This window comes from Ambystoma mexicanum, chromosome 9, assembly GCF_040938575.1.
Source record: "Ambystoma mexicanum isolate Mex_15411 chromosome 9, UKY_AmexF1_1, whole genome shotgun sequence".
Classification (NCBI taxonomy): domain Eukaryota; kingdom Metazoa; phylum Chordata; class Amphibia; order Caudata; family Ambystomatidae; genus Ambystoma; species Ambystoma mexicanum.
The window spans coordinates 1438141962-1438169925 of NC_090931.1; positions in this window are offsets into that span (position 1 = coordinate 1438141962).

The window sequence follows — 27964 nt, forward strand, 5'->3', positions numbered from 1 at the left end:
GTGCTTTTTGAAAGGAAAGTTTTGCTCCGGCGGCCCTCAACTGTGTCAGAACATAACGGATCTCCGCTATGTGTTCCTCAACAGTTGAGCTTTTGATGAGGACATCATCTACATAAGCCAGGTTACCCCTCGCACCCAGGTCGGGCATGGCCTTATGTAGGAAAATATTGAACTCATTACCGGAGTTGAGGTATCCGAAGGGAGTCCGGGTCCATGTGTACTGCTGGCCCCCAAAGGTAAAAGCCAGTTTGTATTGGTCCTCCCTGCTGACAGGCACGGTCCAGTATCCATTGGTCAGGTCTATTGCAATGAATACCTGTGACCCCTGAATCTGGGCCAGCCCTTGGTCAATGTAGGGCAGAGGCCATCGGGAAGTATGGACCCGCTTGTTGAGCTCCCTAAGGTCGGCGCAGAGTCTCCACTGGCTGTTTGGCTTCAATATTCCCAGCACCGGATTATTGAAGGTGCTGTGGACTGGACGGATTATTCCCCGGGACTCAAGGTTCTTAATTATTTCAGTAAGGGACTCCATTGATGCGAGAGGCAAGCGATATTGCTTCACAAACACTGGAGTCATGCCAGAGTCCGTGGGGATTGTTGTTGTGTGGATGTCAGTGCGACCACAGTCATATGAGTCTACCGCAAAGAGATCTTGGAAATCCAAGAAAACTTGTTTCAACTTTTGCTTTTGTTCCAGAGTCACACAGGCATCAGCTAGGTTGACTCTCTCTTCCACCATCTGCCTGAAGCCTGGAAAGACTTCTGGTTTGGCTATCTCCGCGGCCTCCTCCAGCTGAGTGGAGAAGTCCCTGGTCAGAGTGCTGATTTGGACCGGAGGCTTCAGGTGGGAGAGGCAGCCCTCATGGACTTGGAAAATCACCTCATCCCTCCTGAAGTCACATGTCACATCTTCCTTACCATAGGGGCAGGAAGTGTACACCAGGAAGTTCCCCCCATGCCGGGTAAAAATCCTGTCTGGTGTTGTATTGTCCTCACTGTCACTGTCAACGCAGTCCTTGGGGATTGGCCCTAACAGTTCGTTACCTAAATCAATGGAAAAATGTCGGTCATCAACCACCATTCCAATAATGGTGCCTGCGGCTAGAGTAATACCCTTTAAGTCGCTGTTATCCACCTCTATTAGAATGGTGTCATGTTCTATGTTGACTAATGGAGTTGGGTTTACCCCCAACCCTTGCTGTTGGAGAGAAGCATTTAGATGTATGTAAGCATCAGGGTTTTTCAACTCTTGTCCCCTTTTAACTTTCACTTCCAGGGAGAATTGTCGGGTCCTTTCTGGGATGGTGACTTCCTCTTTAACCTGAATTTCAACTGCATAAGGTAGCAATTGAGCTGACCTAAATGCTTTTTCTGGATCATCAAAGCCCATGGGATTATCCGCTAATCGGGACTAAGCTTTGAAGTTTATTAGGTCCAAACTAATGGCAAAGCGATTGAGAATGTCACTGCCTAAGTAAAAGGCGGCAGGGACGTCTCGCACGACCCAACAACTATGGACTATGCTCTTGTTGCCAATGGAGATTTTGAGCATACACCTGCTTGGCAGGAGATGTTTGGAATCAGGTGCTTCCAGGTCCATTTCCCATTTGTCTATCAGTTTGAAGGTGGGAATGGCTGGATCTTTTGGGAGTTGGCGAAACATGGCTTCGCTGATGAAGCTCTTACCGTTGTTCACACACACTCGAGCGAGAACAGAGTCCTTCCCATCATTTAACTGGACAGGGATGAACAACTGCTCTCCAATTTGCTGAATATCAGCCAGGCTCTGAGCTGATTTCACATCTTTCTGGACTATAGGAGTGGGAGTTTCAGATTGTGGATTAGTATAGAATTTCAGCGTGTTTCCTTCCAGTGTGGAATACCACCTTAAACTAGAAGGAAGATTGATTTTCAGAAATAGAGAGGACCCCCCATCACCAGTCTGTTGTCCTACTGCTATTACTGTCACGTCTGGAATTTGGTTGTTCTGGAAGTGAAATTCTACTTGGTCAGATTTTTGTTCAACCATGTGGCAGGTGCCGTTTAAACTAATATGGTTGACACTCTGTTTTAATTTTATTGGTCGGCTAGTCTGGGTCCAGAGGACCTTGTTTACGCAATCTATTAGGGGTGACAACCTTCTCAGGAGGTCATTCCCTAGTAAACAAGGGGTGCCCTCTGGGGTCACAACTATGACCGGGTGTTTCAACTTGTGTCGTCCGGTCTTAATGTCCAAGTCTGCAGTCCCCTCAACGGGAATTTCCTTCCCGTCAAAGTTCTGCAGTTGTCCAGGAAGAGAGGTGAGAGGAATTTGGTAATTCTCTCCCCTTCCTGCATTCAGTTCGTCAAAGGCCCTTCTGGACAGAAGGGTAGCTTGAGATCCAGTGTCCACCAGTGCCGAGATTGTACCCTGCCCCTGTACTTGTACCGGGGCATAATATCTTCCCTCCTTCTCCTCAAGGGGGCACAGATAATGTACATTTTTGGACAACTGGTGGGCTAATTTTCTGGTTTTGGACATTGCAAGAGAAGAATTTTGGGCAGAAGTCGGTGGAGAGCCTTGGGAATCTGAAAGAAAAAGTTGGCAACTGGAGATCAGAGCCATTGTGGGTTCCCCTGGTTCCAGTTCTGGGCCGCCCCCCCCCTTTTGGAGGCAGTCACCAGGATGGGTTTGAACCAGGGGATTTTCTTGCTGTTGGTTCTGGGATGAGATAGTGGGCGGCGGTAGCTCAGTCTCCACATCTCCCCAGTCTGGATTTGCATCCCTAGGGACCCATTTTTCTTTGGGAGGAGTTCCCCCCTCTCTGAAGGAGAAGATCCTTTTCCCAGGATCCTCTGAGGATCCCTCTCCCTCAAATTGGAAGATCTGTACTTCCTCCTCAAACTGAGTCTGTTTGGGTCTTTTGTTTCTCCTACCCCCCCTCTGCTCCTTAGGAGGCAGACTTTCAGGGGCAAGAGATTTTGTTTCCGGTTCCTGGGTTTCCAGGGGCTGTTTACAAGTGAGGAAGGAAGCTTCCTCCAAGGCTTTACACCCCCCTTCCCCTTGTGCCTCCTCCCTGGGAACCGGTGAGTTATCGGGGTGCTGCCCAAGACATTGTTCTGGAGCACCAGGTCCAGAGTTGGGTGCGTTCTGCGCTGGCACGCCCATCTGAGGGTTCTGCTGAGCCCTCAGTATGTGACCCATATCCCGCGCCATGTTTTGAACCTGGCGCTCTAACTGGGAAACCCGCTCAGGCTGATACGGGGCCCTGTTTTCTCCCCTGGGCTGATCCCGGGAAGGGTAGCTGTCCCTCCTCTGGTAATACCCCGGGTTGGGAAGATTTGGGTACCCCTCCACCCTTGGCCTCCCCTCTCCCGGATTCAGTGGTCTGGGTTCAGGGAATTGGGGAAAGAAGGATGGATGGTTTTGGGGCTGAAAGTCGGGTGGATATCTGGGGAAAAAGTTCTGCCCCGGGTTTGGTAAATTTCTGCCCTCCTGTGGGAAGTTTGGAGGGAAGTTCCCTGGGTTAGGTGCTTGGCTGGATCCCCCCCCTTGGGCTGGAGGAGTCCACACATAACCCAGGATGGGTCTGTTACCTTTGTAGCGAGGACTTACATAGTCAGGAGAGCGAGGGACCCCATTGGGGGGACTACCTCTTTCACTCCCTGCCTGTGACTGGCCCGAGAACCTTCTGGGCCTAGCATTATTAGGTGCAGGTAGGTTTTTAGGCCCCCCCATCTCCAAATCCAAAATGGGGGTGACCTTTACCTCTGCCACCTTGGCAGCAGCAGGGGTGCTGTTGGCTTTGGGGTTTTTCTGGGCATTACTTTTGCTATCTATCGGTTTCTGCACCTCATAGATCTGGGTAGCCTGTTCAATGACCCAGTCTAAAGATCTTTTCTCGTGAAAATCCCTCACGAGCTGGGTCATGATATATTTGGGCAAGGCATGGAAAAACGTATTAATAAATTCTCTGCTATCCGTGCGCACCCGTCTTGTGGTCTGTGCAAAAGCACGCTTTAACTCCTGCACAAATTCTTGTGGGGCCTGATCCTCCCCACATTGCAAATTGTAGGCTGCCTTGCGAGCCTCTTGAGGATTTCTGTGAACAGAAAAATGTTTCAAGATGGCCGCCTTATAGGTGGACCATCTTAAATGATTTTGGTCCTCCAGCCCCGCAAAGAAACTGGAGTATTCCGGGGAGAAGGTCCACTTTACATATTGAATACAGCTTTGGCTGTCCTTCAAATGGAAAGTCTCCATCATTTGCTCAAACAACTCTAAGTGCTCCCAAACAGAATACTTAGCGTTCTTATGGTAAGGCGTGATGACGCTCCTGATCGCCTTAATCTGCTTTAAGGGGTCCTTAAGCAAGGCCCTTTTTGCCTTATTGGCCTTTTTGGTTCGGGTAACCCTTGTCCATTCGTCCTCGGACTCAGAGGCACTGCTCCCAGAGGTTCCCGTCTGTTCTTCCAGGTTTTCCCGGATTCTGCGAGCCTGGGAATGGCTGGCAGAATGTGGTATTCCTGAGTGGTACTGGCCTATGAGCCCCATACTCTTAGCTGGATAGTAATCTGCCATCCCTGCGGCCCTGTGCTCATGTGCGCCAGGGGACATGGGGGTGGTAGAGTCCAGGGACTGGGGGAGATGAAGGCCCCTGGTGTTAGGGCTCCTGCGGTTATGGTCAGGAGTCTCTCTTTCCCAGCGGACCTCATCTCTATCCGCCCCTGCTCCCTGTTGCAATGCAAGAGCCTGCATTTGTGCTTTCAGTTCCTCTGTTAAGGCCTTACTCGACTCTATCAGTTTCTCCTGCATCGCTACCTGTTGCTGGAGCCTCTCATTGTGCTGGCAGAGAGCCTCATTTTCCCTCTGTGCTTCCTGGTTGGTCCTGGAGAACTGGACCAGTCTTTGCTGCAGGAGGGTTACCTCCTGAGCTGTGTCCCTATTGGCCTGCTCCTTTCTTGCTAGAGCATCCTCCACCCTCCTGGTGTGCTCTAGCAAGTTCTGGTGTTCTTTTTGGAGGTCACCCAGTCCCTGGTGGGCCAGGTGATTTTCTTCCATTTTTCTTTTTAAATGGCAGACTTCCTGGCCTAAGGTATCCCTTTCCTGACTAAGAGCCTGCATCTGTGCCGCCAGGTCGTCCCTTTGCCTTTGGAAGGCACCAGCATTCTGGCGCTCCTGATCAAACTCTGCCTGGGTATCCAGGTCTTTCAGAATTAGTTTGTTGCTCTCTGCCTTCACTCTATCTAGGTGGCCTTGCAGGGTGACTACCTGCTCAGCACATACCCTGTTGAAGTCCAGTTGTTGCTCCAGCTTTTTCTGGCTTTGCAGTAGGGAGTCCAAACCTTCTTGGTATTCCTTCTGCAAGGCCAGAAATCTGGTATCCTGTTCTACCTTTTCCTGTTGCAGCACATCCATATCCTTCTTTATTTTAATGATGTGCTGCCTACTATCATCTTCTGACTCCTGGCTCCTCTGCAGCCTCTGCTCAGAAGAGACCAGGTCAGATTGGGCCTTCTCTAACGCCATCTGTTGCCTTTTTGCCAGATCATGGCCTTCAGCACATTTATTCTGTATGGCTCCCATATATAAATATAAATATGCCGCTATCCTAACAATCTTGTCGTGTTCATCTTTGGCCTTAGGAGCCATATATAGTTCACTCAGGGCCACATGTAATGGACCCTGATCTCTCCATAAGTCTGACCCTGTTTCAGTGACCTGTCGCGTGATGGCCTGCAACCAGGCATCCTGGCCCTGCTCAGCCCATTCACCTCTCACAAATAGTTTATGTAAGAAGTGCTCTCTGGCTATTTTCATATCTACCAAGGTCGTCATTCTAGAGATTGGTCTCTGTCCTGACTTACAGAAGTTAGTATTTTATTTTTGCAGAACAGAACTTTTCTTGGAGTGTCCCTTTTGAGGAATGCTTCACAGCGTAATGCAGCGTGGTGATCCTACCGGATATGTGTATCTGGTCAGCTGGCACGCTGTATTAATCTGCACAAGTGGTAAATCTAACCCAAACGTCCGGCTCGAGCCCCCAATTTGTAAGAGGATTCAATTCAACACTACATCTAAGTCAGCGCCTAGTCTAGAATACTGAATGAAAACCCTTATTGATATATCTTTATGTCCAGTTAATGCGTTCTGGATGACTACCCCTATATAACACCCCTCTCTTGGAATCCCCCTGACCCCACTGAGCCAAGAAGTAGTTCTGTTTTGCAAGTTAAAAGGTTTATTTGATAATTTAAACAATAGATATATATATATCACACTTTATAATAAATTAATAATTGAATATCACACTTAATCTGATATGATAAAGATTAACAACAGAGAATCTGGCACTAGCACACTTCTTTATAATCACTAAGGAGTTGAGATGAAATGGATAAGGTAGCACACTGGTAAATAGGTACAGAAGTATAATGTGGTAGAGAATGCTTTATAGGGTTCAAGGAAATGCAAGGTTGAATGAATGAAATGCAGTATAGAAAATGCTCAATATGATTTCAACAAACAATGTAATCACTTTTCTCTGGCAATCCCCTCCCCCCCTTGATGCAAGGCAAGGAAATGGAAGGAAAACACACAGTTCTCAGAAATGCAATCCAATGTGATTCAGTTCACCCCAGCAAGCTTACACTACAGACGTTTAAAACACAGGCAAAATGCTTCTATATGTGCTGGCAATGAATTGAAAAATATGCTAAAATGCTTTTAATTCCCTGTAGAGGTTCAGGGTGAGTGGTATCTAGTGAATATTAGTCCAGGCTCACACTAGCAATGATGCAGGGATAGTTAGCAGGTTAAACGAATTTCTGGCAAAGAAAAGCAAAACTGCTGTCTTTTTACACGTGGAGAAATTTGCAAATTGCGGCAAAATTCGAGCGCTATTACAGAAGAACTACAAGGACTATCACTATCGTTTTGGGGTCCTAGGAAAGCCTAGGATCTCAGCTTCCAAATGAAAGTTACTGCAAGTCTCTAAGACAAACGGTCGCGGAGATATGAGCGATTTTGTGAAGGTCGTTTTTCAGATTTGAAATTTTAAAAGCTCAAAATGACAAGTGACAGATTTTGCAGCTAGAATGACAGGTGACAGATTTGGAGCTATCAGGCAGTTCTACTTAGGTTAAATAGATTGAATTAGATGAATTTAAACTAAGAGCTTTGGTTTGGTACAGTTTTGCTAGGTACTCACACTATATTCTTGAATTAAATGGGCCTCGTCACGGATCTGGTCAGGGTTTGGACTGGACTCTGCACTTCACAGTGATCGGGGTCAGCTCTGCTCTCTCTCTCTCTGGTCTGGTCTCTTAGTTCTGGATAGATTGAAGTCTCTAGTTTGGCTTTCTGGAGGTTGATGGAGGTAAGTATGGATTTTTCCGGCAGAGCTTCCAGCTGCAGATGGAATTGAAGGTCCCTATCTGTCCTGTCTGTCTGCTTTTATGTGTTTTTAGAGTGGGTGTGTATGCAGCATCACTAGACCCTACCCCTCTCCACTTGCCATTGGTCAAGCTTCCATTTCTCACTTGATTGGCGAAGCTAAGTTGTGTCAGAGTGATGTCATTTTATGGCTTGCAGAGAGGACACTCCCCTGTCAGATTGCACACATTCTATATTTGATAACAAAAAACATATTCCACAGTTACACAGTTGCTTGAAATTACATATACATGGTGTGGCTGAATTTAGCCATGTCTCTGTCCAAATCTGCTCTTTCTAGGAGCTTGCATTCAAAAATAGCAATATTTAGACCTTTTTAACTGCCTTGCAATTTCGGACATTGACCCAACTTTACATACATGTGCGCAGGGAGTATGGACATTAACTGATGAAGTTTCAGATTTTTAACATGCACACATTTAGAGTAATATCCTCTTTTCCGCTAAAACCCCCCTGAACATACCACCGGTTCTAAAAACCTCTTAAACTGTGGGCAGAAAAATCACAAGAATTATGGTATCATTTATAAAATGTTCACATGTCCGCACCATGAGTTATTCATCTTTTTCTAAACAATATTCTGGCTACAAAGGGGTGTGGTTTCCCAGGTCACATGGTGGAAATACTGGTTTTTCCAGTTCTGCCAAGCCAGCTTGCTCTCACAGGCAGTGCCCCTCCCCTGTCCTTCAGGAGCAAGCCACTTTTTACGACGTCTGTAATAAAACATTTGCCTGAGTCAGGAGAGGGCTTTGTTCAATTTCCTGCAGAGCCCAGGTAATTCAATCAGGGAAGTGTCATATCCCTTTTGGTGGGAGCGGCAAAAGGGCAGCTAGGCCTGGGAACACAGCTGTGACTCAAGTTTCACTCCTGATGGGGGTAGTTGCCAGGCAGAATCAAGTTCCTTAAGCCAGACATTCAGCTAACTGTCATGTTTTTTGTTGCTTTTTAAATTAACTTGCAATTTTACACATGCAGCTAGAATGCTGATTCTAAGTGCAAAACTATGACATTTCAACAGTTACAAAGGCATGTGACACCAAACATAGGTCACTCATTTAATCTAAACATTTTCGATTTTAGTGTCTTTAAATCCAGTGCAACTTAAACTGCTGACTCCATAGCAGTTTTGTTATAAGCATTGTTCTGGGCTCTTCATTTCCCATATTTTGTAAGCACACAAAACTTCATTCTGCCAAATGTTTGCTGGTGTTCAGTGAATATTTTGCACATGTTGCAATGTTTGAAAATAGGCATTTTGAGCCTGCCTTCAGAGAAACACAGGGTGGTTTTAAAACGCCGGCTTTTGGATAGTGGTGAGTACTGGTACTGCACCCATTTTTGGGATTTAAGAAATGAATTCCCCACAATTCTAGGTTGCATTTGGCAATCAGCATTGCCATTCCCAATGGTTTCAGACTACTGTGCGGGTAGTCCAATGGTGGTTTTAGGCAGTGCCCTTCTGTGCCCATAACATCGGCAAAAATGGGTGGCAGCCTATTCTTCATGCACTTCCCTGGGCATTTCCTGGGAAACTCTGGCCATCATGATGTTTTCAATACTGCACAGTTTTGAGGTAGGGCTCGCATGCATGGGTAAATACATCCCACACCCTCACTCTCACCCTATGCGGTAAACCTTTTAAAATGTGCTGTAATATTTTCTAGCTATCATGCTATGATGTTTTCCATGTGTTGCTATCCTGCGCATGCAAGTGCTGAACTTTTTTCTTACTGTGATGCCATGGACTGTAACATTCTCCACCTCTGCTGCAATGTGTTCCCCCTATGCTGTAATCATTTACCGGCCGGGGTCGTGTAATATGTTCTCCATGAGCTCTAACATTCCCCTTCCTGTGCTTTAATGATCCCTGCCTGAGCTATACTGTAAAACAGCACCCCGTTTACCTAATATCCACTCCTTGTGAGGTGATCCCCCGGCCCTGAACTGAATGGGGATGGTTATCGGGGTGTAGTGGGAATACTGGCAACCCGTAGACCTATTAAAATACACTTCTGCTCTGCTGTGCAAGACCAAACTAAACTGCTAATCCAGTACTTCCACTCACACCCACCTCTACAAATGTACCTTACCATGAACTAAAGAAGTCCCTACATATGTCCTTATAGAGGCTGACACACCGCTCTGCTAAAGCACCTCTTCCCATCCTGACCTCCCACATTGACGCCTGCTGTTCCATTACAGCAACTAACACTTATCTGACCTTCACTACTAGTCCACCCTTACCAGCAGTAACCCCTTTGCTTCTATTACAGCCATTCAAAAGACTGTGCTAATGGACCTCAATCCTAGCCAGCAGCAACCCCTGTTGTTCCATTACAGTGGCTCACACTCAGATCTGCCAATGGACCCCCCATCCTGTCTTGCAACACCTCCCGTTATTCCATTACAGTCAGTGTCTCCTTCGCACGCAGCTCTACCAGTGTTACTCAAACCTGTCTAGAAGCAACCCCCATTCTTCCATCACACTCACACCCACAAAGCTCTGCCAATGGACCTCAATCCTGACCAGCCGCTGTCTGATCTTTCATGCTTGTGGTAAGTGGTGAGGTCGGCAGGCCCCCGGAGTTGTCCTGATAACCAGATCTAAGGTCATGTTGTTTCTGGACAGGGAGGAGATGTGTGTGTGTGTGTGTGGGGGGGGGGTGTTCCAGCACCCCCCTTCGATAACCCCGTATCTTATCCGGTTGTATTTTGGATGCCTTAGCATGGCACCTATGCTTCTGGGCCCCTCTGTCTCTGCGAGAACAATAACACATTCCAGCGATTCCAGACTTTATTTGGCTGTGGAGGGGGGATGCAGGGTGTGCAGATGACGTCTTAGGCCCACAGGTGGAACTTAGCAAGGTGCGTACCCCCTTGTGCTGTAACATTCTCAGTGGTGGTAGTGTGCTCTCCCAGCACTGTACTCTTCAAGCCATGTGCTGTAATAATCTCACTGTCTGCTTCACCATCCACTTCCTGCTGTAACATTGGCCTGTTCTGCTGGTACATTAGCTCCCTGTGATGTGCACCTCTCTTCCTGCACTTTACCGCTCCAGCTGGTGTGCTGTAATATATCAGTGTGGTGTGATTTCCCCAAAACACCTGCACTAAATCTCTCCTTGCTCAGCAATCGTCGGCTAGCATATTATGCCCTGCCCACCCCCTTGCTCCACACACTCTCTGTCCTCCCCTCCATCTCCCCAATCCTCAGGACTCCGATGGTAATTTCATATCATCCTGGCTGATTCATGGGTGCCTGCCTGCCTATGCAGTTGTTTTCACACTGCGCTGAGCACCCCACCCCACAGCTTGTGCATGCTGTGTAATCCATCAGCCCACCACTGCTTGATGGTTCTCCCGGTGTGTAAAACCCCCAACCCCATGCTGTAATATTTCTGCCACATAAGAAAAATCCCCTTCCATATTATGTAATCCCTTAACCCTGCATAAAGCCAGCGCTGTGCTGTAGCATGACCTACCCATGACATAATATGTATTTGGGGCAAAATCGTCCAGCCCTGTGCTGTACTATTTCACCCTCTGCTTTAAAAATCACATTTGCTATCACACCCCCATGCCGTGGGAGTCCTCTGCTGTAAAATTCACTACACGCGCTCTTATCCTCATCTCTGTGCTGTTTTTTGATTTGTTTGGGTTTATAGATGGCACCTGCACTAGCTATAAACCAAAAACTATTGCATGAAAGTATAGGGGAGAAATCGGCTATGAGGAGGGACACCCAGCGTGTAGGTGTTTGGTTGTTTGCCCACCCATTGACTGCCCATGATAACCCCTATGGCTATTCCCACCCAGTCCCTGTCCCTCCCTGCCAAAAACACCTCCTCCAGAGAACTCTTTGACTTTGCTTTATTCAAGCTTTACCATCAAACTTCACACTCAAAGTGCCTGCCAGTGTTTTGTCAAGCAGCCTTCTGAGAGTTAATGACTTAATTGGAGTTGTAAACCCACTACTGGTGTAATAAAAGTGTCTTCACCAGGTCTTCTTTTAGCCACTCCATTTATAAGCACTATGCATACCCTTCACTTAAATCCTGTTAAAAATAAACATTGGTAAATCCAACAGTTTTGGCTTGTATATAAGTATTAGGCATTTGCCAGGCACTGCTAATAGGTGCTCAGGTACTCACACCGTTTTGCACCTGCTGCCATTAATGGCCAGTTAATACCAATACGGTGGTGCTTGGAAAGTGCTCTTGCCATACCTACACAAACTGTTGGCATTACCAATGCTTGTTTTCAATATGATGGGCCCCCTGGTGCAGAAATATTTTCCTGTGCACTAATATTGCTCACTCGTGCGTCAAAATATGAAGCCACTTTGATCACATTTTCCAGGGCCTCTTTTGGTTCCCAGTCAGGCCCTAATTTCTAGGGGGGCCAGGGGCTAGCCTTGGGGGGGGCTGGCCCCCCAGGCACCTCTGCTGCAGCGGGCCTGGGGTAGTTAGTAGTTAGTAGTTAGTACAGTGTGGTTGCTTTAAGGATGGTTCCAGGATCTGTACTGTCCCTGAGTTCAGGTTTTCCTGGTCGGTGCCGGCACTCGGAAAAAAAGTCTCATTTAAAGTATAGGGACTTTTATGCAGATGGCCTTTCGTGGGGACTGGGGGACCGGGCCCCAGAGCACCTGTCCACTTAGCGCCCCTGTCTGATTGCCTTGGGTCCGTTAAGAGTTGTGGGAGGTGCCTGTTTTTATGCTTGTACCGGTTAGTTTAGCAGCCAGGTTTTCATTTGTTTTCTGAATGGCAGCAATGGTGCTATGACAGAGCATTTTACATTACACTGTGTGTGGCGGCCCTTTGGGGCGTGTGTCTCCTCAGGAGGCCTGGGTGTCTGTAGCTCGTTCCTTTAAGATCTTTAATATAATATTAAATAATTAATTAATTATTAAAAAAAACATCCCAAACCCCTATCCCCACGTGGATGGCTCTGGGTGTCTGTTGTTGTGACTCCGGCATCTACGGCGCTCCGTCAGCACGAGGACAGCTCCACGGGATGGCCGTCATCCTGTGACTGCTGAGCCCAGGGCCGCCTCTTCAGCACGTGGACAGCTCCCGTGCCTCTGAAACTGGGACTCTAGCGTGCTTTCGGTCTTCAGCTGGGGCCCAGGAACGTATACACCCCCACCAGTAACCTAGTACACACGAGGGGGGTGGGAGAATGAAGCTGTGACACCTATGTGCACAGAAGCCTCATTACTACGTTGGAAGCTCCTGGGGTCAGATGCAGCTGTGCCACTGGTGACTTCAGGGGCAACCATTCAGCGCATGGGCAGCCCCTGGGGTTTGAAGCTGTGACCGCTGCAGGGGGTCGCTGCAAAGAGGTGAGTCCTGTGTGGTTGTAGCCTCCCACATCAAGTGGCTGCCTGCAGGCGCTTTAAAGCTGGCATCCGTTTCTGTATGAAGCCTCACTCAGCTTGTGGACACCTGCTTTGTGTGTGAACATTCGACTCCTGGGTGTGGGGGCGATGCTGAAGGATTTCAAGGTTATGTACCACCTGTTATGACTCCTGTGACTTGCTTTTGACAAGTGAAAATAAAAGAAATGGAAACTGAAAAGCTGTTCAGACCCAACTTTTCAACTAATCCTTTCTTTGGTCCATTCCTCTGTCCTTCTGTCTGATGCATCTTAATGGTATCCAGTCATAATTTCGAATACAATATATTCGAAAGTCAAAATGTCGAAAATATTTAGTCGAAAACAAAAATGTCGAAAAACAAAAATGTCTAATTTTTTTCGATTTTTTTCGATTTTATGTGTTAATAATAAATATTTTATTAAACTTTTTTTAAAAAATAATTAAAGGTATTTTCATGGGGGGTGGGGGTGATGGGGAGGAGGGGGGGGTTGGGGATAGGGGTTTGGGATGTTTTTTTTAATAATTAATTAATTATTTAATATTATATTAAAGATTTTTTTAAAATAATTAAAGGTATATCTATGGGGGGTGGGGGGGATGGGGTAGGGGGGATGGGGAGGAGGGGGGGGGTTGGGGTAGGGGTTTGGGATGGGGGGGTTGGGGGGGTCCCCCCCCCATAATAAATGTTAATATCTGGGTAAAAAAATTAAAAAAAAGTGTTTTGGGTTTTCGATTTTTTTTTCGAAATTTTTTTTCTCGAAATTGTGACTTTTCCTATTATATGTATGTGTTTTCGACTTTTTTGCATTCGACATTTTTTTTTCGACATTTTTGCAATTCGACATTATGTTTTCGACTTTTTGACTATAAACCCATCTTAGTCTGTGCCAGGTGCAGTTTATTCTGCCCGGTCATGCGCATTATAAAAGAAGGGTGCACATACAGAGACTGTGGGCCTCATTACACGGACGGCGGTAAGGGTTAACGGTCACTGTTAATGGCAACGGTGACCGTTAACCCTTACCGCCGTACTACGAGGTCCCTTTGCGGGTTGGGGGATTTAACGCCTGCTTTTTGCAGGCATTAAAATCCAACCCGCTAAGGGACCTCGGAGCTAATTACGACACCGCAAAATTGCGGTGGCGTAATTAGCGCCTTCCCCATTCCCATAGAGCCCTATGGGGCAGAAATGGGAATGGGGAAGGGCAATGGCGGAAAGGGGATTTACCGCCCCACTCACCTTGGAATGGGGCGGTAAATCCCCTTTCCGCCAAGGCGGTGCCGGTATTTTACCGCCATGAACCATGGCGCTAATAGCGCCATGGCTCACCGCCTACCGTGTAATGAGGCCCTGTGTGTCCGAAGCCTGTGACCCATTGTATATGGAGAACATTAGACAGGATGTATTTGGCGCCTGGAGGTGGAGGAGATGCAGTGGTGGCTGGAGCTGTGTCCACTGCGGAAAGCAGTGTGGTGCAGGTGCAGCTGTAGCCACAGCACATGCGCACTTCCTGGCATCAGGAAGCTGTGGGTGGGGGAGGCAAAGAGCGGCTTCCCTCTATGCATGCTGGTAAAGGGGTTTGTAAATTAAACATACACTGCCAAAACATTGTGTTCTCGTCTAGTATCACTTTCAATAATGTATGTTTCAGCCAAGACCCAAGGCATCGATAGGTGGGTGCCTGTGTTTTGCATGTGACCTTCTTATTTATTTATTTTATTTATATAGCGCTAGATCAGGGCCCATAGGCATAATAGCACTAGACAAGACGAACAACAACAAAAAAGGCTCAGAGGGGAGTCAGTGTCAAAATCAGGGGTTCAGGGAAGAAGAGGGATCAGTGGAATCAAACCGTTTCCAGTCCATCTTTGAAACAAGAAAGGGACCGGCATGCTCTTAGGTCTGGCAGCAGGGCGTTCCGTAACCTTGACGCGACATAGGGAAAAGATCCCTGAGCCGCTAGCGTGCGTTTAGAACTTGGCATTTGCAGGAGACAAGAATGTATTGAATTTATTGAAGCTTTTTTCACTCTCTTCTGTCTGCGTTAGTGTGACCGCCTGAGAATGCGCATGCGTCTTAACCTCTTTACATGTGTGTATGGTAAACGCGCGCGCGCGCGTGTGTGTGTGAGAGAGAGAGAGAGAGAGAGAGAAAAGTGGCTTTAAATGCATTCATCAAAATAATCTGAACATACAGGAATGGAGATGCTGCACAGGGCTGCCGCAGGGCTCCCACTTCGAGATCCCTCCCGCTAGATTGTGTCTGACAGTGCGCTGCTATAGTGCGCCACTGCTGGCACAGGTGGTGCTACAATGAGGCGATATGCCGCGAGCGTGTCAGTAACGGCCCGACGCCCAAGTTAAGGGCCCGGCTGAAATGAGGGTTCCTTAACGCGGATGGCAGCGCCGTTACCAACAGGTTCGGCCTGCCACTCAGGGACATTTCGCATTTGACACCCTTGAGTTAACTACACGCGGGTGCAAAAGGCAATTGTAACATTTAAAAAAAGAAAAAAAAATGTACCTTTATTCCGTCTTGTGACGCCACATCGGGAACAGGAGTCCTTCTTCAGTGTTGATCGGAATCATCACTGAAGATGGACTCCTGTTACTGACGCAACATCTCTGGATGGAATAAAGGTACGTTTTTCCTTTTTATACATTTTAAATTCACCTTAAGCACCTGCATGTAGCTACTCGTGGGTACTAAAGATGATATTGGCGAGGTGGGAGGGAGTAAGGGCGGGCATGGCGTGGGGGCGCACAGTAGTGGGCGAGCTGGGAACGTGGGATTATATCGAAGAATTGAGCCTGTAGTCCAAGCTCCCTGATTGGCTGGCGCCCCCACCCAGGGTGCTAAATGGCAGTTCTAGGCCACCGCCTGGGGTACTAGTAGCGAGGGGACCTACGAGACAACATATTGTCCATAGAAATACACATACTTGTTACATTCTAGCATGCAGGGATTGGTGTCAGAAAGGTACTTCGCCCACGGCAGCATTCATTATTTTACTTTCATAGCTGCTGATGGTGGCAGTCCACCTGGACGAGTCCTCTAGACCTACAGGTGGTGATTGTGGCTTTTCACCTGTAGAAGCTACAGACCTACTACATGTGCTGATGGTAGCAATCCACCTGTAGAAATCGCAGAGCTTCCGGTGCTGTTGGAGGCTTTCTACTTGGAGGAGTCCCAGACCAACAGGTGCTGATGGTAGCATTGCACTTGGGAGACCCAGACCTTCCGGTGTTGACTGTGGCATTCCACCTGGAGGAGCCAAATGACACACAAGTGCTGAGGGTGTCTTCCCACCTATAAAAGTCACAGACCTATAGGTGCTGCTGGTGGCTTCCCACCTACAGAGGTCCCAGACCTACAGGTGCTGGTGGTGGCTTTCCACCTGTAAGAGGGACAGCCCTACAGGTGCTGATGATGGTATTCCACCTGGAGGAGTCCCATACCTACACGTGTTGATTGTGGCCATCCACCTGAAGGATTCCTAGACCCAAATGTGTTGAGTTGATGGTGGCATTCCACCCAGAGGAACCCCAGACTTACAGGTTCTGATGGTGCATTCCACGTGGAGGAGTGCCAGTCCTACAGGTGCAGGTGGTGATATTCCATCTGTAGAAGACACAAACGTACATATGCTGATGGTGGCATTCCACCTGGAGGAGCTCCAGACATACAGGTGCTGATGGTGGCATTCTACCAAGAGGATTTCCTTGACGGTATTCCACCTGTAGAAGTTACAGACCACATATGCTGATTTTGGCCGCCCACCTGCAGGAGTCCTAGACCCAAAGGTGTTGATGGGGGTATTCCACCCGGAGGAACCCCAAACCTACAGGTTCTGATGGGGCAATTCCACCTGTAGAAGTCCCAGACCTACCGGTGCTGATAGCGGTATTTCATCTGTAGAAGTCACAAATGCACATATGCTGATGATGGCTATGTATCTGAAGGAGTCCCAGATCTACAGATGCGGATGGTGGCATTCCACCTGGAGGAGCTCCAGACATACAGGTGCTGATGGTGGCATTCTACATGCAGGAGTAAAAAAAAAAGGTGCTGATGACCGTATTCCACCTGTAGAAGTCACAGACCTACAGATGCTGATGTTGGCATTCCACCCGGAGGAGCTTCAGACATACAGGTGCTGATGGTGGCATTCTACCCGGAGGAACTTCAGACATACAGGTGCTGATGGTGGCATTCCACCCGAAGGAGTCCCAGAAAAAAAGATGCTCATGACAGTATTCCACCTGTAGAAGTCCGAGATCTACATATGCTGATTGTGGCCATCCACCTACAGGAGACCTAGACTCAAAGGTGTTGATGGAAGCATTCTACCCGGAGGGACCCCAGACTTACAGGTTCTGATGGTGCATTCCACCTGTAGATGTCCCAGAACTACAGGTGCAGATGGTGATATTCCATCTGTAGAAGACACAAACATACATATGCTGATGATGGCATTTCACCTGTAGGAGTCCCAGACCTACAGGCGCTGAGGTTGTCATTCCACCTGGAGGAGCTCCAGACATACAGGTGCTGTTAGTGGGATTCCTCCCATAGAAGTCCCAGACCTCCAGATGCTGATGGTGGCATTCCACCCGGAGGATTTCCTTGACAGTATTCCACCTGTAGAAGTCACAGACCACATATGCTGATGTTGGCCTCCCACCTGCAGGAGTCCTAGACCCAAAGGTGTTGATTGGGGTATTCCACCCGAAGGAACCCCAGACCTACAGGTTCTGATGGAGCAATTCCACCTGTAGAAGTCCCAGACCTACCGGTGCTGATAGCAGTATTTCATCTGTAGAAGTCACAAACACATAAATGCTGATGATGGCTATTTTACCTGAAGGAGTCCCAGATCTACAGATGCTGATGTTGGCATTCCACCTGGAGGAGCTCCAGACATAGAGGTGCTGATGGTGGCATTCTACCTGGAGGAGTCCCAAAAAAAAGGTGCTGATGACAATATTCCACCTGTAGAAGTCCCAGACCTACAGGTGCAAATGGTGATATTACACCTGGATGAGTGCCAGTTCTACACACGCGTGCTTGATTATCACCGCAATTGTCCATGCATACGTTGTCTAAATATGAATTTGGGCTTGTCTGTACACTGAGAGTGAGTATGCATCGGTACATACATGTGCGTATGTGTAAGTGTCTGTGTGATAGAGCCTGAATGTGTCGGTTGTGTGTACATTATTGCGTATCTGCATTCAAATAGGTGACTGCCTGTACACTGATGGGTGCCTATGTGTGTGTGTGTGTGTGTGTGTGTGTTTGTGTCTGTGTGCATCTGTGAATGTTTGTTTAAATGAATAAAGGGTGTATATGGACTTGCTAGGTGTTCAAAGCCCAGTGATGGCCACACATTTCACATAGTGACAATCTCCCTGGAGAATTAAAGGGGCGCGAGGACATATTGTGGCAGCTCTGTCGGGGCTTTGCTGACAGTGCATGTGCCGATGATGGCCCTATACAGCCACCGGAGGATGCATCTAGGCATGTGATTCCTGCAGCATGGCATAATGCCTCACATAGGCATACCATGGCAGTGCATGGAAATATGGAGCCAGGAGTCAAACGTAACATAAGGGGGTTTGCCAGGATGGTCTAAAACCCAAGGGTCTGGAGCAATATGCCACCCTATGCCAGTCTGGCTCCCAATGTCCCATCTCTTAAATGAACGCCTGCTCAAGTCACACTGCACAAGTAGAACTCTCATCTGCACAGATATCACTCACCCCGACTCCCTCTTCACAAACCTCATGAACCTACACCACCCTTATTCCTTTCCCACTCCCTATCACTTCCCAACTCTTCTTCTGTTCCCTCGGGTCCTTTACACAATCATGTGACTCTCCTGCTACTATAGAAGTCTCCCATGCTTTCTGGTTATCTCTTTACACTCTACAAAACACCACAGGCACATCCATGCAAACATACACCCATGTATGTCAGTCCACCACCGCTCCTTATATCCACCGTTTCCATCAACATAGTCTTCTGCACCACTCCTGTGCCTCTTCCCTCATTTCCTTCCTCTGTGCTCCTTCGCTCTGTTGCTTCCCTATCTCTTCCTTACCCCTAGCTTTTCACTAGACAAAAGCCATAACTATTGGCTGTTTTTCAGGACTTTCTAAGCATATGTCTAGGTGACCTTTACAGAGTGTTTCAAGGGGGTCCTTACTCCTTTTCTTGCCTGCCATTGCATCTAAAGAGCAATATGTGGACCTCAGTAGCCCCCCAGTAAGTAGTGCAATGGTCAGCCCTGTTCCCTAAATTAAGTCACACATACTCCAGACGAACAAAAGGGAAATAGGAGTTAGAGATACGCAGGATTCTGCCCTTAGTTGCTGCCCACATTGCCGCCCGTAACTGCCTACCATCCCGAGATTCAGAAGACAAAAAGCAGGAGGCAGCAGCTTCCCGGTGATTGCGGCTAAACAACGGAACACCATGTCTTTGGCAAAAAGATCGGACCCCTCTCTCTAGTCCTTCCGCAAAAGCCTCAAAACTTGGCTCTTTGCCCAAGATTCATAGAAGATTCACCGAACTGCACAAACCAACCGGCCCCCCTACTACCTCTTCCATCTCCAAATAACCTCCCCCCAATCAACCTACGCTCTATAACCAGTCAATGCAACAAATGTAAGGTAACAGGATGCAAGATGTATGATAAGCATGAAAACTTAATGCAACAATATGTAGACTTCAGCCTTAGGCACGATCGGCTCAATGCAACTACAGTCTGTAATCTATGCATGTATTGTCTATGTAAGCAATGTCCGTACATTGCATACCTATGCAAGCCAACTATATAACGTTTGTAACCTTTCACCATTGCGAACAACTATTGGAACCACTCTCTTATGATAAGCGCCTAGAGGCCTCTGGGCTTGGTGTGCTATACAAATGCAAATCAATAAATAATCAAATAAATTGATGTGGTCAATTCACTGGCATCAGCAATGCATACCACACACAGGAGCTCAGAGATTGTGTACGTTTTCGTGAAAGGGCTTATAGGATAACAAAAAGACACCCTTTCAGTCATAGTCGTAACTGTGCACAAAGAATGCTCTACTATGTTTGAAAATTAAACTGCATTTTTAACCCCCTAAAATCACACCAGTCGACAATGAGAAACATGTTCGTATTCCATGAAAAATAATTTGCCTCATAATTTTCTAAAAGTAGTGAGTAAAAGTCTCTTGTCTCACCTTCCCATGAACCCTGCATCACTGTGTTAACTTCAAAACTTCTTCTTTCATCATTCAGGCATAGCTCAGTGGGCGGGGGTAGAAACTGACTAGGGTGCTCGAACCTTCCAAAATGTGCTCTACGTTAAAGTCAAGCTATTCTGGTCGGGTTTGACTCACCCTATGAGATTCCTGCAGAATTTCCCAAGAGTCTCAAAGCAGGGTTCAAGACCCGCCTTCCAAATGAATGGCTCAAAAATAGATAGGGGAGTTTGACCAACCTATCAGAGCTCCTGTACCTTTCAAACAAAGTTATGAAGGACTTTAAAAGGCTCACTGCTTCTGTATTCTATTTTGGGTTTTGTTTAACTATCAAGTTAGGAGGTAACAGGACAGGCCCACACATTGATGGTTTTGGAGGAGCTCTAGAGTGCTTTCAGTGAGTTTTGGGGAGCTTAAAGTATTTTGAATGATTCTGTTAGTTGTCATTGGTATTTTGGTGTGTCTTGGTCCCTGTTTTTTATGTCTATGTGTGTTCGTTAGACTCCTTTCTGAACCTTCCCCTTTGCCCCAGTCATAAAAAATAAAAAATTCTTTTTTGTATTTTCCCTTGTTTCATTTGTGTCATGCCAAACATTAAAAACAAAGTTTCAGAAAATCTCTCCTTTCCTGCATTTGTAGATAGGCATTTGTGTGTGAACCCAATACGTCTTTCTATGCTCTGCTCAGTCCCCATCACTAATGTTTGAGTGCTTTGAGAAACGTATCCACATTGTGCAAATCTTCAGAGAATCCTTTTGTGTATCGTTGCCACTTGTTTTGTGTTTTGCACATTGACACTTTGGGGACATTGCACACCTTAAGTACATTTGTGCTATGCACTTTGGAACCTTAGCGACATGCCCTCATTTTTTGAGGAAGTGCTGGGAGGGGAAGACGAGGAGTTGGACTGCTCCTCAATCTCCATGCCAGAGGTGGAAGGAGTCAGCTAACCGTGGTGGACAGAGTCTGATGAGGGGAAGACATAGCTTGAGATGAAGCGCGACGCAGGGAAGAAGATAGATGTAGCGGGGGAGATGGTGGTTGTGAAAGTGATGATGGTGGTTGAGAAATTGAGACACAGAACATGAGGAGAAAGAGCTGGAGCATGATGAGGAGGAGGATGTGGCATCCATTCTGGAGGAGGATGTGGCAGCCAGTCTGGAGGAGAATGTGGCAGCCAGTCTGGAGGAGGATGTGGCAGCCAGTCTGGAAGAGGATGTGGCAGCAAGTCTGGAAGAGGATGTGGCAGCCAGTCTGGAGGAGGATGTGGCAACAAGTGTGGAGGAGGATGTGGCAGCCAGTCTGGAGGAGGATGTGGCAACAAGTGTGGAGGAGGATGTGGCAGCCAGTCTGGAGGAGGATGTGGTAGACTCAGAGGTACTTGAGGAGTAGCTGCGGAAGATGTGTGAGTACCTTGACCATGGAGCTGACGGGGAACAATAGGTAATCAAGGAACAGCAGGGAGTGGTAGACACAGAGGTGCATGAGGGCAAAGGACAGAGGGGAGAGGAGGAGGTCGTGATGCAGTTGCTACAGAGCAATGAAGAACACCAGGCGGAGGAGCCAGAGACGATCCGCAGGTGATGGCTCAGGAGCAGGCCACTGGAGCCACTGCAGCATTACCTGCTCCTGTGGAGTGTGTTAGCAGGAGCTCAGGCATTCCTCAAGAAGACGAAGTCAGGTCAGAAGATATCCCCACTCATGATCTTACCACCCATCTGCTCTTGGGTGTGTGGAGGATGTGACAGGCAGTGTAATATGCAACCTCTGCAAGAAGGCAATTCATCCGGGTAAATCGAGTAACGGTGCCTTGGGTAATTTATCAATGCACAAGCACTTGAGTCTGTCACACAACGATGTGTTCGAGGCGCGCACGTCGCTTTTCACAGATGCAGCTAGTGCACAATCCTCTTGCAGAGATGACAGTGGCCACAAGGGATTGTCACATGACACTCCAGCTCATTGACGGTCATGCTCTAGCAAGCAATATCCACCCCTGTGACTCTGCACCAGCCCAAAAGTCTCCCGAATCACCATGTCTGGTCCAGCACTGCTTGTCGCTGTGGCACTATCAACTAGAATGGCAACTTTACCACCACTAGCATTGCAGGCTTCTGTTGATGGAGTTTGAAATCAGATTACAAAAAAGTATATTTATTTTTTATATATATATATATATATATATATATATATATATATATATATATATATATATATATATATATATATATATATATATATATACAGCGAAAAACAATCCTCATTTCTCTTTTGATCTCAAAAGAACGTACAGTAGATAAGAAATCAGATTTGATGGGAAGCAGTGGGTGGACATAAATAGATTAAGGAAAATCAACAGTAGACATTTTTAAGTTCAGGTAGATGGTATGGCCAGCTGTGTCAGCGATTTGAACATGATGGGTGGAGCGCTAGAGTGGAAGAGGAGAAAGTGAGGCACAGACGCAGGTTAGAGATGAGGGAAAATGTAAGCTAGAAAGCAGAAAGGAAAGTGGAAGGTTAAGAGTGGAACTCAGAGGCGGCACGGTAGGCTTTTAGTTTGGTTTTGAACAAATCAGTATACATCCATGTAAGCAAGTGATTGAAGGGTACACGATTGCTAATGTAGAAAATATGCAAAGGCCAAGTTTGTTTGAATGCAGTCAAGGCAAAGTACAAATTCAACACTAAATAAGAATGGTTGATGCAGATAATATACAAAGGCAACTTTTTTTTAATGCAGTCAACGCAAAGTACAAAGGCAACGTTTGTTCGAATGCAATCAAGGGAACATATAAAGGCAACATTCAATAAGAAGAATGTTTGAATGCAGACGAGGCAAAGTATAAAAGCCAAACCCCAATCAAATACAAATGCATGAGATGCCAATCGGGGGAGACGTTTGAGCAAGTGCATTTGACTAAAGTATTACCACAGATAGATATACCAAGCAACATATGCTATATGGTATTGTGGTATTTCAAGGAACTTTGAATCACATAAGAAGTCCTGGCAGGTGAGTATAGCAAGCAGCTGCAATTGTACAAATATCCCTGGCATGAGAGTAACTCCAGGTGGTCCGAGAATCCTAAAGAGAAGTCCTGGCAGGCGAGTACACCGGGCAGATGGAAATACTATAAGGATTCCTGGCAGTGGAGTATAGCAGGTAATCTGCAAAGATACAAGAACGTTTACAGAAAGATTGTCACAGAATGTTTTGCCTGAACAGATCTTTTCATTTGAACAAGAACTTTGTGAGTCCAATGAAGTCACCAAAGAAATATTAGCTAAAGAGACATTTTGCCATCCTCTTTAAGAATCCAGGGGAATGGTACCACCTCCTGCATCCAAGGGCCTTTACATTGAATAACATTTTCTTTGGAGTTGTTCTTACACTTTTGGTTTTGAACACTTTTTTCCTAACATCAAGTTAAAGACATTTTCTTGCATCTTTTGTTGTTTGTTTATAAGTGTCAGGATTGGTTGTTTTGGACTCAAGGATGGATTTTCAGTTACTGACATCATGCCACAGACAGAATTCTTAGTTTTAGTTTCTTGGAAGGGAAGATCCTCTTTAGAATAGGGCTTGAGAAGCATTTTTCCAACCCATTTTTATTTAATAAAACTATCTTTACTTAAGATCACAACATCCTCGCGTCTGTCTTTCATTACTGACCCCTAACAATAGGTTGCAGTGCTTAGCAGAGGCAATAAAGTTGGAGACATTCATGAGCGTTTCTGTGGAGTGATAGGAGTAGGAACCTGCTTGAAGAGGGTCTCGAAGGTTGCGAATGTCTAAATAATCTGCAAGAACGTTGAAAAGAACCCTTTCAAGCATTTAGGGTGTGTTGCTATTTGGGCAAAACTGGTGGTATAGAGCAATGAGTAATGCAGGAACATACAGCATGCATACCCTACCATCTGCTAGTCCGAGTGAGCTGCATGACGAGCTGCTGGTAGATGCCATGTAGAAGCACATGCTCCTGTACGAGGTTACCCTCTTCTAGAGGACTGAGAAAGAGGGCAGTAAACGGATGGGAATGGTAGAGAGGGAGTGCAGAAAAAAGGCATGTGTGTCTCCTCTGGATGGAGGTAGGAACTGCAGTTTGGGAACACATTAATAGGCCACAGATAGTGGCTCATCTGATTGGTAGAGTCAAAACATTTAAGGATGAAGGAAATACTGTTTGTGGAGTGTGCTCAAACACAAAAGTCAGAGTAAAAGTCTCCAGAAACTTTTGTCATGCTGCTCCAATCTCATGAGTATATCTGGCGTACACACACTTCTTTGTTATCTGGGGAGTCTGTGGTGTGGTCTTCCAATTGTTGGGCCTCATGTTTTTTCCCGCTGTTGTCTTGGGTGATAAGATGCTTGTTCATATTTATAAAACAAAGCTCTCTTTTATATGTGTCATTGAGGCATATCCTGTGATCTGAGACTATGACCCTAGCAGCACTACACTCCTGTTCACATTGCACTATATAGAGAGGCAGCATAGGCATTCCACAAGTAATTGAACAAATACAGCTAGTCACACGGGCCACTTGCCAAACCAGAATTGCAGTAAATCATCATAACATACCCAGTTGTTGTGTTTATAGAATGTAGCCATTCAGCATCTGGCCTGCAGTAGCCCTGCAGAATTCTTATGGTGACTCTGGTGAATATAGCAAGCCAGACTGGGAGGGGAGTCTGTCCCATAGCCTCTTACATTGTACCACTCTCCAAAACCTGCAGCCACTTGATCTAGTATCAGGAGAAGTACAGAATGAGTCTGCACTGTTTCATGTACATCTTTGAGTGGTGTAGCCCTGCACTGAGGAGTTGGTCTTTGACCTTTGGCTCACATGTATTGCTCCAGCCTTGCCTTTAAACATTTAATGCATTCGTGCCAATGTATGCATGGCTAGCATATCCTGTTGTGAATGAATGACAACCCCTCCATTTTCACATGCTGTTTACATTTTATCATATTGACTTTAAACCTTGATTAAAATAAATATGTCAGGAAATACCCCTGATTATTCACCTTCATCCCAACAATGCATGGATCCTGTTGTAGGATTCAGGGAACTCATATTCATGTAGTATTTTGTTGGCTTGATCTAACTCCAAGAGATACACCAGTAACAGTATAACATGCAGGCTAACCCGCTGTGTGGTCTCTTCAAATTACTGCAGCAACAAACAACCATTGGGCCTCATCATAAGTCGTCTGGTCGGGTATTAAAGTGCCAGTATTAATGTATACCGGCACTTTACCGGATCGGCCGACTACCGTTTTGCCGGTGGGGCACCTGAGTTACCTCCAGTTAAAAGCTGAACTCAATGAATGGGGATTTACACCGTCACTCCGGCATTCTGAGTGCCGGAAACGGTAATAGCATTTGCCGGTATCCTGGCGGATTTACCGCCAGGATACCGGGCAGGTCCTAATGAGGCCCCTTGTCCTATATTTGCTATTGTGTAGGTGTCAAGTCGGCACTATCTAATTGCCATCTCTGAATATTGTAACAAGTAGTAAGCCATTATGTTGTACTGTTCTCGCAGATACTGCAGCATATGAATGGTTTCATTTTACTGAGTTGGCATTGCAATGTTCCATTGTTTGTCAGCAAGGTCGTGGCATGACTGAAGCTTTCTTAACATTCCCTTGGCATAAACTGGACACAGATCTTCTGGGCCATGCGTATCATCTCATTTAGTCGTGGGTAGTGGCTTTTGAAGTGGATCAGCGCAGGATGGAAGACATGGGCAAATCAGGGTATGTGCATGTTACCTTTATACTCAGGGCAGCTTAAATATTAAATCCATGATCAGGTGCCATCAATCGCTCTTGTTAACCACGAGGAGTGAGGAAATATCCCACAACCTCCTTTTTCTTCCTACCAGAGATCAGGTGCAGTCAGACACTTCTATACACAAGGTGGCATGCTGGTGAAGGACATTTGGCGGCTGCTGTCCTGGCCTTTGCTCACGAGAGGTTATGAGGGATGGGGAACCGGTATTCAGTGATGACCATAACATCCTTCCATGAAGCACTAGTCCTAACATGGCTATTGTTAGGTGGACTCTATTAAGCCCACAGTTGTCCAGTGCCATTTCTGTTGCTTCTAAAACATGGTTTTATAGGAGTGGTACTGAAGTGTGTGTGAAATAGTCCCATTGGGGGTCAACAAGGCCAAGAATTCATCTGAATCAATGGCTTTCTACAAAGCAATAGGGCAGTAAATCGATTGCCAACATTACATATTGCACGTCATTGAAGAGACATATTTGTGATATTCACAGAAGACTCAACATCAGTGGACAGGCACATTTTAGGGCAGGGATCACCAACCTCTGGCTCATCAAATGTTTTGGACTACAACTCCCATCAGCCCTAGCCAGCATAGTCAATGCTGCGGGATCGGGGAGGTTCAGTCCAAAACATCTACAAGCTCACAGGTTGGAGACCCCTGTTCTAGGGGAAATAAGAAATCTGCGTGCTGTGGGAACTGCAAGCAAAGATGGTGTTGCCACAGGGCTTGTGAAACACCTGTGAATCATGAAGATTCTTTGGTGGAGTGGTGTAAATGCGCCTATTCCCTGCAGTTGAGGGGTTGTGGGAAGATTCCATGTGCTCCTATTTTTGATAACCATTTATTTATTTTATTTCTTGTATGGCACCACATGCCTATGGGCCTCAGGGCACACAAAAGACGATACTAACAAAATAAGTAACAAGAAGGAGGCAGAGTAATGGTAACATGGATCAGAAATTAGCCAGCGATCAAACCAAAGAGATGGTTGAGGGTGCAGAGTAAGGGCAAGAAGGGTCACCAATTAGCCAGTTTTCAAACCAAAGAGATGAGTTTTCAAAGCTTTTTTTAATCCTGAGGGTGTATTGATAGTCCTTATTGCGAGGAAGAGAGAATTCTATTCTCTTGGTGCCCACACTGAGAAACTACAGCCCGGAATGTTGCCAGCTTAAAGCAAGGCTGTTTCAATTTGTGAAGATCTCGCAGGGTGCGTGCTGGAAGATCGACAGACAGCTATTTCTTCAAATAAACAGGTGCGGTGGAAGACCAGCATTTGTAGGCCAGAGACAGGATCTTATGTGAAATCCGATGTACAACATGTAGCCAGTGCAGTGCCTTCCTGGAGTTGGAGACATGATCATATTTACGTAGGCCGAAAACAGCGTGAACAGCACTATTCTGAACAAGTTGTAGAGATTGTATATTAGTCTTGGTGGTACCTGACAGAAGGCTGTTGCAAAAAAACGAGCCGTGAATGAATCAGAGCTGAGGCCACTATGGATCTATTTATGATTGAAATGTATGGCCTTATCTGATTGAGCAGTTTAACCATACACCCACAAGATGCTCAAGTGTGGGATACAAGGACTTTCATATTAAGCTCTGAGTCCAGATAGACCCCCAGTGTTTTGACGCTGGTAGACACCGGTATAGAAGAGTCAGCAATCTTAAAACTTCCCTAGGCGGTGTCAAGTTTATTCAGCTGTTGGGAAGTGGCCACTATAAGTAGCTACGTTTTGGTGTCATTGAGGGCCAATTAATTGGCTATCATCCACGACTGAATAGCCATGTAGACTGCATTAATACTTGCAGAATCATTCTGTGCAAAATCCCCAGATAACTCGAAGACCACCTGGGTATCCTCAGCATAGTTGCTGTACCGGACACCCAGGTGGCCAAGCATGTCAAAAAGAGGTTGTATATAGACATTGAATAGAGATTGGGAGATGCAGGAACCTTGAGGTACTCCTGCATTGATGACATCTGGGCAAGAATGGGCTTCCTCCACTGCCACCATTGATATTCGAGGGCCGAGAAAGGATACAATCCAGTCTGCGGTCCTTTGGGAGCATCCAGCTATGTCCTTTAAC